Here is a 13,459-nt window from a genome sequence, read left to right as displayed (position 1 = left end):
ATTTAATCTAAGGACATGTAAACAAGCACAAGAATCTAAGCAAATATTAACTAAACCAAGTAAACTACTAATCAAAGGAACAGGGACAACTTTTAACACCAAAGTAAACAAAAACAAAGAACAAAATGGCACATCCTGACACTCTTGGATCCAGTTTTAAGAGTTTATGTCTGTTTGCCAGCAAAGAGACATTAGCGTGCTTTGGGTCCATTTCTGCTGGGGACCTGTGTGGAAGAGGTCAGTTTGTTGCAAAACGAGGTTTTTATTCAAACAGTGACTTCACGGGAAGTCCGTTGTAATTCATGTTCCTGTCTGTGCTGGAAGTAGGTTAATGCCATTTATTTGAAAGTTCCATAAAAGTTCCTGCTGGCCTTTAATGTTGTAACTTATGGCTGGGGTCCCAACAAGAACTATGGAACTATGAACTATATACAAAAGTTAGGTCAATGCCAAGAGCCCAACCAAATTAAATGAGTTCACCATCGCTGCTAAGAAGAGTAATTAAATCCAGTCAGAAGTATGCCTATGCCACTACTTAGCTACAAAAACCATTTGGTTTTCATTCAAATATTAGTGGCTGGTGCATTAATGCATTTATTCCTGTATGTATAATTTTAACCCTTTCTCTGTAAGTCAACAATAAATTTGGACTTGTGCACCAAATTAGTTACAAGTTTTTTTGTTGTTTTATTATATTGAAAACAGAACGATACATCATTAAGAGGTCCCAAATTATTATGCCATCCATGCCAATGTTGACTGTATGAAAGCTTCTGCCAACAAATCTCTGTTAAAAACATCTTAATGTCTTAGAAATGCACATACAGATTATTGTGCCTCTGTCTTTGTGTCTGCTGCTTTCAATTAAATAATGTAGGCATTTCCCTGACAGTCAACAAATAAACTCAATTCAATTCAAAGATACTTTATTGATCCCCAAGGGGAAATTAGAATTCCAGTACAACCCATCCAAACATACATCATGACACAAGACAAGGGGGGGACTGGTCACCGAGGCTTTGCTGCCCACTCACAGGCGCTGCCCTTGTTGATGAGAAAAGAGGCCACATTAGGTAAGTAGAGGGAAAACAAATCATATTTCACACTTTATCCTTAGCAGGATACAGTTTGAGATTGCAACAAACCTCAGCACAAAGAAGCAACAAGTTTACAAAACAACATCATGCCGGGAACGGTGAAGGTGGTGTGAGGGGTGCATATGTTTATCTTGAGCACGTGTGTGTGTGCAAGTGAGTGTGTGCAAGTAAGTCCATAAAGCACTGTCACAGAGGCCATTGTCCTTGATGGTTTGTTGGAATGTACATCAACCGGCCAAGTTCTGAGCAGGTCCACAGATGTCCTCAGGGAAGGGAGGGGGCAGAGGGAGCAGAGCGTCATGTTTACATAACTTCCAGGAGAAGTTGAAGATAACCAGCCATCAAAGCCGCGCAGGGGAGCCAGATTCAGAAAAACAATAATTATTTAGGTTAGGCTGACTCTTAATTTTCCGTCAGCATTGAGAATCTCGCTGGTGCTTCTCAAAGGCAAATCCAAACAGCCAAATTCCTGGTCTTTCGCCAGATCCGAGCGAACAACTTTCTCCAAGATTTATCCCACTTCACCCCTGAGTCCAGCCTGCGATTCAGCTCACGTAACATCTCAGTCTGAGTGCTGATCACCCTGAAGATCCCATCACACATGCCAGGCAGCCTCACAATTGCCAGAACAGCTGCTGACATTCTCAGAATTTCTCGATATTCCAGGTAACCGCTGACTCCAAAAAGCAGATATCCTGATATCAAACATCCAATTATATACATATCTTCCACATCCTCGACTGACATTATCAACAAACACACAATCCTCCACTTCTGCCAGGAGTCCATTGTGTATCCAGAGAAAAACGTCCAGTCCAGACAAGTGGGCTCTCCTTCACCCTGTCTTATCCTCGAGAAGATTTGATCAATTGCATCGAGAGACCAGCTGACCAAATCCGTAACTCAGAATTTGGAAGATATGCAAAAGGAGGCTCCAAAAAGAAGACAAGACACAGAGCTGAAGCAGGGCAGATATGGGAGGGTTGCGGGAGACAGAGAAAAAGCGTCCTCCACCGAGAGCAGAAACATGTTCATGCAGGAGTATAGACTGTCTCTCTTATTCTTTATCTCAGGTTAATTTAGCCAACATACAGTCATTCCTCACCCAGAATCTTATTATGAAGAATCAAAGAGGCCATCAATGTTTAAACCTCCCATTAGACCTGCCATCTTTCACCAGACAGACACCTCACACTGACCTCCTCCCATTCCTATGTGCAACTTGTTTTTGCTTCCAGGCTGATGACAAGGTATCGTGTCACAGGGGCGACGGGAGGTAAAGGGTGGCTTTAATTTCACCTCTTTGCTCATCCCGGACGTGCAGCAAGTGCTCAAGCAGAAAGCATTTTTAAATATTGATTGGGGTGATTGTCTCTACAGTAATACCACATGAGGAAACTAGAGAGCAGGAGATGAAACTCGATAGTTTACAACTTACCGACTGGTCCATTAATTAAAGTAAAAAGGACGGTTCAAAAGAGTGACTGAATAAGTTATGTGGAAGCATCAGGTACATGGACACATTTCAATCTGGTTGAATGTAAAATTACTCACCTAAGAAAATTGTCACATTTAGATTTAATTAAATGTGATCAAGCTCAACCACATTTAACTAAACTAATTGAGACTATTGTGATTTTGCACATTTAACTACTACTTGCGTGCCAATGGCAGAATGTGGATTCCCATTGGGAAAGATAGAAGATACAGTCAAAATTGAACATAATCTGGTGCTAATGCAGTACTTGATGGAATCCGATATGAGTGGCATTGAGTCTGAGGCCAGTGGTCACAGTATTCAGTTGGCATGTGGTGCATACAGGTGTCACAGTACTCCGACATTGGGATCCGTGTGTAGGTAAAAGCGCCTATTAAAGAGTAACAAGTAATTTACTGTCATTTCATGTACAGTAAAACTATAAAATTTAATTAAACTGCATTTGTCTTGTTTATGGTATAGCAGTTAAATGTAGTTTTCCTTCAGATGTACGAACAGTAGTTGCAGGGGAGTTAAACCAGTCACATCTCCTGACACCCAAACAGTAGGTGGACTTGCGTAAGAAGTCAACATGAGCCCTGGTTTAAATCCGCTGGTCTTCACGAAGAGTGTCACACGCCGGAAGCACATGCACTGTCTGTAGGGGGCATGTACTGTTGTTTCATCCGGTTGTACGCTCGCCTTTTACATTTAGTACGATCTGGTATATTCGAGGCCTACCTCCTTGGTCAGCAAAATTGTCTGTTCATCAGTCTCTCATTAGTCAGCATTGTAACTACTGTACTGGGTGGTATGAGATGGTGTTCTCCACTAGTTTCATTCCTACAATTAATTTTAACCCTGTTGTCCTCATTTTCTGTATAATCCCGGTGTCCTCCGCGTCAAAATAACCCATCTTCACTAAACCCCCAATATAAACAGCTTAATTAAATTTTAAACACCAAATTTCATCTTGCATATTGTCATTGAGCTCAAAATGTGTGAATACTTGAGTTTTCCCCCTTCAGTTGAATTTCTATAGCTTAAGAAAAGAAAAAAAATGTGCAAAAAGGAGTTTTGAATACATTTTTATTCATCCCAATGACTCAGTTTCATTTTTTTTTCTCCAGTGAACAATTTAAGACAATGTACAATTCAAAAATATGAAAAAATAACATAACCCATTCAACTAATTAGCACATGTATGGCAATATACAAGTGCACAGCCCTTACAGATATATTTCTTACACCTGCAGCACACAGTATATGTTTTACAGTCCTTCTTTTGAGGGCAGAACTGACATCTCTTCCTCTTACTTGTCCTAGCTGGGGAAGTGGCTCTGGTAGATGGATCCTCAGGTTGATCCTCAGAGCTCCTGCACTCTGAATAGCTTTCACAACTGCTGCTGAGGGTTCTGTGCGGGGGACATGCTTCCTTCTTTCAATGAGTGGAGTTACAAGTGCCTTTCCTAGCTGCTCCAGGAACAACTTCCTCTTGTTCTGCTTATGAAACATCCAGGTTGGGTTGATCTCTCTCCAAATCACAAAGACATTGTCGGAGGCAACATCAATGATATTGTGGAAGATGACCTCAATGATATTGTGGAAGATGACCAGGGGCCAGCGGGCAGTCATTCGTCTGCAGCTATATGTTCCAATCACCTTATCCAGGTTGTCCACACCTACTTTGTTGCAGTTGTAGTCTAGGATGATGATTGGCTTCCTGTCCTCACGATCACTAATGTCACCGTCTGTGTGCTGTGTGCTCAGAAGAACTACATTCTTGTTTTTCTTTGGGAGGTATTAAACTAGAGTGGTGTTGGGCATGAAGGCAAACTTTGAGGAGAAGACTTCTATCTTCTTTGATGCAAGCAGTGCAGGTGGGAGCTCAGGCTTATTCTTTCGAACTGTACCAACCATGGTGATCTTCCTCTTCAGGAGCTGCTGTCCAAGTTCATAAGAGGTGAAGAAATTGTCACATGTCACATTGTGACCCCTCAGTTCCTTTGTCACATCAAGCACACCTCACATCCCCTGGTTCTTCTCTGGGAATCCACTGGTCGGCTTCCCAGTATAGACTTGCATTTTCCAAGCATAGCTTGATTTGGCATCGCAAATCAAGCTATGCTTCCTGTGCTGCAGCACCTTAATCCCATATTTTGCTGGTTTGCTGGGCATATACTGCCGGAAAGGACAACGACCTTTGGACAAAAGACATTAGCATCAGTGATTAGTATCAGTGTCACAGAAAACAGTCAAATAAATCAATAGTGAAAACCACTTTTATTACAAATATGACAACAGATTACCTCTAAATGGAACCAGTTGTTCATCCACTGTTACGTCAGGCCCTGGATTGCAGAGGTAGGGCAGCCGCTCCACCCACTTGTCCCATACCTCTCTTATGGCTGCAAGTTTGTCTGTCACACGTCTTGCTGGTCTTGACTCACAGTCATCAAATCGGAGCAGTCTCGAGCAGGTGTGAAAGACTTTGAGTGGCATTGTGGTTCGGAAAATTGGCCTTCCACTCTCAGTATCCCATAGAATAGCTGCAGCCTCACCTCGGGACCTGTATACACCTGCTAAGATTAGCAGCCCTAAGTAGGCCAGCAGGTCAATCTCATCCATCTTTTTCCAGCTGTCTCCATATTTGCAAAAACCCTCCAGATTTGTCATCCCCGGGATTATTTTTTCTATTGCTGGTGTGATAAACAGGTAGAATGTAGAGACAATATTATGGGCATGAGAAACGACATATCTTGTGGGTCCTGGGGTCATCTTTATGATGTTTTGTTCTGCATGCCTGCCATGTTGGTCATATGCTGCTGAGGACCATGTTATTTTGCCATTTTTTGAAAGGAAAGTCTCTCTTTCAGCTTCAGGGTTTTATTCTTCTTCTGAAGATGATTCATCATGCTCTGGGTTGTATTCCTCCCCATCTTCTTCTTCGGATACATCTTCCACTTCCTCTTCTGAATCAGAGTTGTCTTGCTGGACATCTGATAAAATCAGTTCTACAGCGCCTCCGGTAGTATAATGCATACTCATGGCTTCAGCCCAGACAGAATTTGGGGTCCTGTTATCTGCAGCACCTTTATAACCTCTGGAAATAAACAGGTGGTCTTCTGAAGCCTGTGAGAACACCACCTGATTTGCCTTATTTACTTCTGCTACTGATTGATCTGAGACACATTTAAAACATTGTAACATTCTGTGGTTTGTAAATAACTCTGTGACCTTGATTTCAACTCTATTTGTCTCACGGGTCATTTTGACCCAAAGACCACCTTTGTACCTTTTTTTGTACAGCTTATATGGAATTGTGAATAAAAGCAACATTTCACTTTTTCTATTGTTGGGGCCAATCTAGGAAAAGTCATAAAATTTCAAGTTAAAAAAATTGCATTTATTGGATTTTTTGGGGGGGTTTAACACAGTGGCAGGTAATTTTGACCCGAGGACAACAGGAGGGTAGACTTTTCTGTTAGCAGCAGATCCACTACTTTGCTGTCTGGATTGAAGGATTTTCCTTGGTCTATCATATATATAGCTAGATACAGTTAGGTTGCTATGCTTTTTTTATTTTTATTATGGATGTTCACTTGCAGCTGTTAGTTGTCTATCTTGTTAACTTGTTAACCGATAGATTGACCTTGATAAGGTTTCAGTCAGCCAAGAAAGACCACTCCTCAGGAGGTTTGTTATATTGTGTGCAAAGTATGAGAAAGCCATGTTCCATGTTTGTCTACCATTAAATCAAAGGTCCTGGACACCCTAAAAAAAAAAACATTGTGGAATGATATGTTGTATGTATGTTCCCTCACATATCTGTTTGTTTGAACATTAGATGACTGTGACAACTGCAGCCCTCACATACCAGGTGATGGTGTCATACAACTGTATGACGTTCCAGCTCTTTATATTATATTTAAGCTGTTTACGTACAGCTTGCTTGGAGTCAAACAAGGCTCTCTGGGTGCATAACTTTTTTTTTTCTTTCTGTTTAAAACAAAAGAAAAGCAAACCCTCACTGTATCTAAATATATAAAAATTGTTATGTTGTATTTACTGAGGCTTAATTTGGTTAGATGCTGTACCTTTTCTCACATTTTACTGGTATATGAAAAAAAAAACGGATGACTCCCTGATTTGTCTGAGTTTCTCTCTTTAACTTTAGCAGAAACAAACAAGATCTGGTTTGGGAAACACTGTCATAACGGATTTGGATGAGCTAACAGTGCTGTCATTCAGCCACTGTGAACAGGAACTCTTACATTTACAAGGACTGCGCAGTCCAAGCAATTTGGCCTTTGTCGTCCAAAAGAAAAATCTGCAGGAAATGAAAGCGGAGCTGGCAGAGGCTTTGAAAACTTGCAGACAACTCTCTGTCACAACTGTTGTACAAAAAAGCTTTGCTTTTGCCTGTGAAGACATGTTTCAGTTAAAAAGATTAAATGGATCCCTGTTAAGGGTGAGTAAACATAAACCTGCAGGAGTAGAAATACAGCCCAAATCAGACATACTTTACAATAAATTGACAAATTCTGTTATCTTATGGTAATGAGAGTATGGGAAAATGTTGAGTCTATTTATGTTTGACAAGACACCAAGGTTAAACCAGAGAAGAGAGAAAACAGAAACAAGTAAAGAAAAATATGATGCTGACAAGTGACGTCAAGAGAAAATGAACAATAAAGGAGGGAAATAACATGAAGGACAGCTAGAAAAAGAAGATAAACATCTGAAGGACTAACAAGAATCAGCTTAGATCAGCCCTTAACTTTTAGTGAGCTTTTATTTGTAAGGCACAGATCCTCCAGTCTCTAAACAATGTTTTGACATATTTATGTGGCAGTCCAAATTAGAAATTCTCCATTCTCCTTTGTGTGGGGTCAGCCAGGTTCCAGTACTGCCAGAAGAGAACAGAAATTATGGGAAGTTGTCACAGAAAATTCTAACTTCTCTCATTGGTTGTTATCACTGCATCAGTCAGACCAGAGTTCATCAAACACAATACAAAGCAAACTGCGGTGGTGGCAAAGCTCTTCTAGGCAAATCAAGATCAAAACTCTTAACACAGCAAACGCTAAGGTACATAAAACCCAAAAAAGTGCGGTGTACCATAGAATACCAGGGTTTTAGTCATGTAAGACATTAACAGAAATGATGCAAGGGGAAATGTATGTTACAGTCTGCCAAATACAATAACTGTACAGCATATATTTTGTAATGATGTAGAAGGTAGACAGAAAAATAAATGACATTTATAAATATGGACCAACTACAATGATGCAGCAAAACCTAAGGTACAAAGGTTTTATCAGCATTTATTTTTGTTGGTTCTATTCTGACAGAGCCTCATTGTAGAATATGAGCCTTGTGAAAAAAAGAGAAGAAACAACCATACAAAATCTTCATGTTAGCAAGGCTCATAACAGAGCAGAGGATGACTCCATTCCTCCTGTTCCTGGATCCAAAAAGGGTGTCATGGGTCACCTGATTAGCAGCCTGACAGATAAAGTTCTACATTTAATCGTTCCTGACCACCCCCCTGAATCGTCTGGGTTTTGACCCTCATCCCCAATATCTGCAAACTCTAGACAGGCCAGGCAAATTTGCAAAAAGAAGGCTCTGAAGGGTGGCTTAGATATTGCAGATACTGCAGGTATCATGGAAGACCCAATGAAGGGACTTCCATGGTTGCTTCACTCTCTGAGCCTGCAGAGCTTCTTCAACAGCCCCTTGGTCTCCAAGGCACTTCAAGGAGGTTTTTCAGCAATCTGTGAAGCCTCCACGCTGTCATCCAGAGGTCTTTTTTTAGTCCCTGCTACCTCTGGACCATTCCTTCCTGACTGCCAGTGGCAGTAAACAAAGTGGATGACTTATGCCAGCAATGTCACGAGGAATGCAGTAGTCACGCACCTCTCAGTTAGTAGAAGGGGCCAGAGGCAGGATTGCCGAGGCCAGTGCGGACTCATGTGCCACAATGAGGCGGTTGAAGCGTGCAAACGTGCACGGTGTTGCCCAGCAGCACGCCCCTCAGTGCCGCCCAAGACGTAGACACTTTCCTGGTGGAATGGCACACAACACCAGAAGGGGCAGCTGCCCCCACAGACTCATAAGCCAGCGCAATAGCATCTACGACCCAATGCGACAGCCTGTGCTTAGAAAGGGCTCGCCCCCTGTTCTGTCCCCCGTGGCACACAAACAGCTGGTCCGACTGGCGAATAGCGCCTGTAGCCACCACGTACAGCTGCAATGCCCGGACCGGGCACAGCGTGTTAGCCAGCCTCTGTTCCTCGGACTGAAACGGGGGAGGGCAGTATGCCCCCAGTTCAATGGCTGTATTCACGTAGCCTGGGGGCAGAACCTTAGGGAGAAAGGCTATGTTTGGCCACAGCGTTACTCCGGACCCGCCTGCCTTCCAACGCAGGCAGGTAGGGGGGATGGCGAGTGCGTGGAGCTCACTGACCCGCTTGGCTGTTGTTACCGCCAACAAAAAAGCAGTCTTAACAGACAGCAGTTTCAATGGGGCAGCCCCCATAGGCTCAAAAGGTGGCCCACTGCTGATGGCGCTCCAGTGCCCTCTCGGCCTCCGGTCCAAACAGCTGGCCCGGTATCACCGGCAGCCTCCACAAGCTCTGCCTACAGTCATCCGAGATCGGGGCCTGTGCCAACCAGACCTGGCGTTGGGTGACCACCAGAGTGGACAAAAGGCGACCAAGTTCCCTGGACATGAGTCCAAAGGCCTGGAGAGCTGCGTCATTTGTGTTGCCCAGTGCTGCTCCCGCCATCTATTTAAAAAAATTGTTTTTCTCAGACCATGATCCCCAGGATTGCGCATGCACGCCAGGATCTGTGCGTCTCAACCATGGTGGAAGAAGCTTCTAGGATCCCTCCAGCAGCGCTGAAGCTCTTTCAGGAAGGCAGACGACAGTGGCACCTCGAATGGAGGCGTTTCCCGTTGGCCGGGCCACGGGTGCATCGTCCAGGTCAACCTTGGCCAAGGCTGCCAAAATAATTGCCAATAATTGGCATGGCTCCTCCCCTGGGCCAGAGCTAACTGAACTCCTAAAGGAATTACCTGAGCCATCATTTCCTGCAATACTCGGGGGATCCCCCTCCCTATCCCGAGGGTCTGGGAAGGGGTCCCGCTGGTCCTCGATTGACTGGAACTCTGAATTGGAGGCCCTCACAGAGACTCCATCATCTTCCAGGTCCTCCCCCGACTCCCAAGCTGATGCTGCTTGGAAGGCAGGCGTGGGTTCTGGGGCCTTGAGTAGAGCCTTGAGCTGCTCCACCTTGGCCCTCAAAGAGTCCATTTCCAGCCGAGATGGGCGCTCCAGCCGAGGCCTCTTCCTCTGTGGCTGCGGCATTCTTCCACTGGCGCATCCCCCCGCCTCCCAGAACACGGTTGTGGCATCCCTTAGGGTGGCAGCTCGGCCGCGAAGAGGAGATTCTCCACCTGAGGTAGCCTGTTCTCTCTAACAGGCAACGGCAAAATGCTGCAGTTCATGCATGGGTCCGTCAGAGCTTCCCTGAGATGACCCACGCCCAGGCATTTGGGGCACAGGTCATGTCCGTCTTCTACCTGTAGAGGAGCCACACATGAAGCGCACGCCAGCATCCTGATCACAGACGTGGGAAATGCAGGCAGGCACCAGGCCAACTGAGCGAGGACTTCAATAGAACTGAAGAACGCGATCAGAGGCCTCTTTTTAATCCACTGCTTCTCAATACAGACACGAGCCAGGCAATCCGAGCGAGAACTGTGCAGCACAGAACGCAGTCAGAACATCCAGCTTCCACTCACCTGAAAACTGCAGCTCTCCGCTCCTCCCCACCCGGTCTCAACAGGGGAAAAGAAGCGCCAGCATCAAGCTTCCGGCTACTAGAGTTCTGCTAACACAGAAACAGAGAAATGTTAACCACAGCCTTAGAGGGCTACAAAGAGCACTCCGACGAAAAAGTCACAGGCAGGATGATGCCGAATCACACCAACAGTGTGCTTACCTCTTTTAGACCAGCAATACCCAATAAGCGCCAAAACACGGACTTATAGGAGCGACCAACCTGCGAAACACGCAACGGTTGACAGCGAGAAGATCAAAGAGACCGAACGTAGCCTTCCACGTGCTACTTATAGACGCACGCCCAGGTGGGCTACGTGTCACGTGCGTGACTTTGTTTACATTTAATCTTGACCGGCGCGGAGCGCGAGGAGACATATCCACTTTGTTTACTGCCACTGGCAGTCAGGAAGGAATGAAACAGAACCAGAAAGCAACACTGAAAACAATACAGCTGTGTTTATACAGGTATCAAAATAAGATTGACAAATAATTAAATCTACTAGTAAAGCATTATGTCAGTTTTAAAATTGCAATCCTGTGACTCTGATTCAGTACAAGAAACATTTCCAATCTTTGGTTGTAAATCACATGCAAATGGACAAGGAGAGCCACAAAGGAGCTCACAGGGCTAAACATCTCATTATAAGTGTGGTTCAGGACAATAAGCCTTGTTCAAGCAGAGATTTAAAGAGTAAACAACGAAAAAACCTAAAGCCCCAAAGGCAACTAAAGGACAAATGACAAAATAAAATAAAAGTGGAAAACAAAAGACTGAACAATTATATTAAATGCTGACAGAGGAGAAGGGCAGGCATGTTCAGGAGAACAACAAATTAGCAAAGAGAAGTTGAAAACAAAGGAAGAAGAAATTCAGATCCAAGCCAGAAAAAGACAAACAAAGTTTAAAAAGAGGGTAAAGAAAAAACAAAGGAATACTTTAAAAGGTGAAGGTTGTGGCCTTGACTAATTGTCCATACGGCTCGGTGGCAGCAGAACAGCAGGGAGCCTCTATGTGTTCATGACACATGAATATGCATTGTTTATGTCAGACATCAGGCTGCCAGCAGGTTGCCAGCCCATTTTAACCAGGGAGGACAGTTAACATGGATCATGCACACTTGGCTGCACACAGAGGAACTGTAGCTTAAGTACACATAGAGAAGTGCACTGTCCTATCTAGCTCTGTGGACACTGAGCAGAAGCTGCAGGAACCTTGACACTGCTGAAGGAAAGAAGCACAAAACTCATAAGGCAATCTGTTTGAATACGTCTTATGGTAATATAATTTCTAACACATCATAGTAAGACTTTCTTATGGATAATGAACGATTATTTTTGATCTCAGTCACACAATTAAACTATAATCTATCTGGTTTTCTTCAGTTGGTTTTTCAATGAATACACTTTGTTTCTGCACTCTGTCAGTCAAGCCTCTCAAGAGTCCTCAGAAGATATGTTGGCAACAACCTTGGGCAATATTGTCTCTTTGCTGACCTTGATAGCAACACTGAGATGGCCACTGATGTGTTTTCACAAGAGGCACAGCAGAAACCAAGTTTCCTTCTTTCAAAAGCTCCCCATCAGCCATGCTAGATGCTACAAGTTGAAAAGGTATATGACACATGGAGGGTCAATACTGCAATGTAAATTGCCTTGCAAAAGTTATGACCCTTCTTGGCTTTTACCTATTTTGTTACATTTCACCCTGTAAATTAAATGTTTTAATCTTATTTTATTTTATTATTGCTGGATCTACACAAAATAGTTTAAATTGGTGAAGTGAGAAAAAGAATATGTAAAGAAAAAAGAATAATAAAGAATAACATGTACATATGTACACTTTGCTATGAAGCCCCTAAAAAGTTATGGTGGGATTAATTACCTTTAAGACTCACAAAATTAGTGAAATGAGCCCTCCTGTGTGCAAACTAAGTGCCACATTATCTTTCAGTATAAACACACATTTTCTGAAAGGCCTCAGAGGCTGTGGCACCAATAAGCAAAGGGCATCACACCATGAAGACCATGGAGCTCTCCAAACAAGTCAGGGACAGAGTTGTTGAGAAGTACAAGTCAGGGTGGTTTAAAGGGAAACATTTAAATGTGTTGTTTTGCCTAGTCAAAGTCCAGACCTCAATCCAAATGAGAATCTGTGGTTAGCCTTGAAGATCACTGTTTACAAGTGAAAACCATCCAACATGAAAGAGGTGGAGCTGCTTTGCCTTAAATCAACAGGACAAAATCCCAGTGTCAAAATCTGGCAACCTCATAGAAACTTCCAAAGGGTGTTGCAGTTGTAATTGCTACAAGAGGTGGTATTTGGGGGGGGGGATGAACATTCATGCACACCAAAGTTCTCTGTTACTTTGTACTAGGTGTTGTTTGCTTCAAGATAATACAAATAAAACATATTCAAAGTTGTAGGTATGTTCTGTAAATGAAATGATGCAAACTCTCAGACAATCCATTTTAATTCCAGGTAGTGAGGCAACAAAACATGAAAAATGCCAAGGGCTGCAAAAGTGTAATAGAGTCAGCAAGGTCTGGGCTGCACAGGTTTACCTTCTGAGAGACAAACATGTCACTAGACAAAACAGCTGGCTTCAGACCAATTATTGACCTAATAATGTGATGCATTGTGAATGGCAGGGCCCGCTTTTATCATTTTGCTTTGGGACCCTCCGCTGACTCGTTAAAAAGGACACCTGGTGCCAAATTACCTAAGCTGAGCATGTTATTGGTTGCACACAGTTCTGAAACAGAACAAACGGAGGTGGCTATCCTGTATGTGTTCCTCTAACATCAATGGACAAAGACCATTTCAAAGCAATTTACAAAGGAGAACACAAGTAAGCATGGGGTTTTCAACAAGTATTAGTGTGGAGAGTCGTGTATGGATAAATTAAACATTCAGTCATAACGAATAACATCTTTGGACTTTCAAAATAAATTACCATGAAGGGAGAAAGTCTGCCCCCTCCACCACATGCTTTCAGTTCCTCAAGTGTGCAACATATCGCAGCCAGTTTACT

General features: G+C 43.3%; 1 pseudogene; it reads right to left on the bottom strand.

Moving 5' to 3' along the window:
* The window catches only part of LOC124860767, a 43,646-nt pseudogene extending 34,528 nt beyond the window's left edge, over positions 1 to 9,118 (bottom strand).
* Positions 9,119 to 13,459: the final 4,341 nt, after the last annotated feature.

Source organism: Girardinichthys multiradiatus, chromosome 23, assembly GCF_021462225.1.
Source record: "Girardinichthys multiradiatus isolate DD_20200921_A chromosome 23, DD_fGirMul_XY1, whole genome shotgun sequence".
In the NCBI taxonomy this organism is placed as follows: Eukaryota; Metazoa; Chordata; class Actinopteri; order Cyprinodontiformes; family Goodeidae; genus Girardinichthys; species Girardinichthys multiradiatus.
The sequence above is the reverse complement of the archived record's forward strand: the minus strand, read 5'-3'. Positions and strand labels throughout refer to the sequence as shown.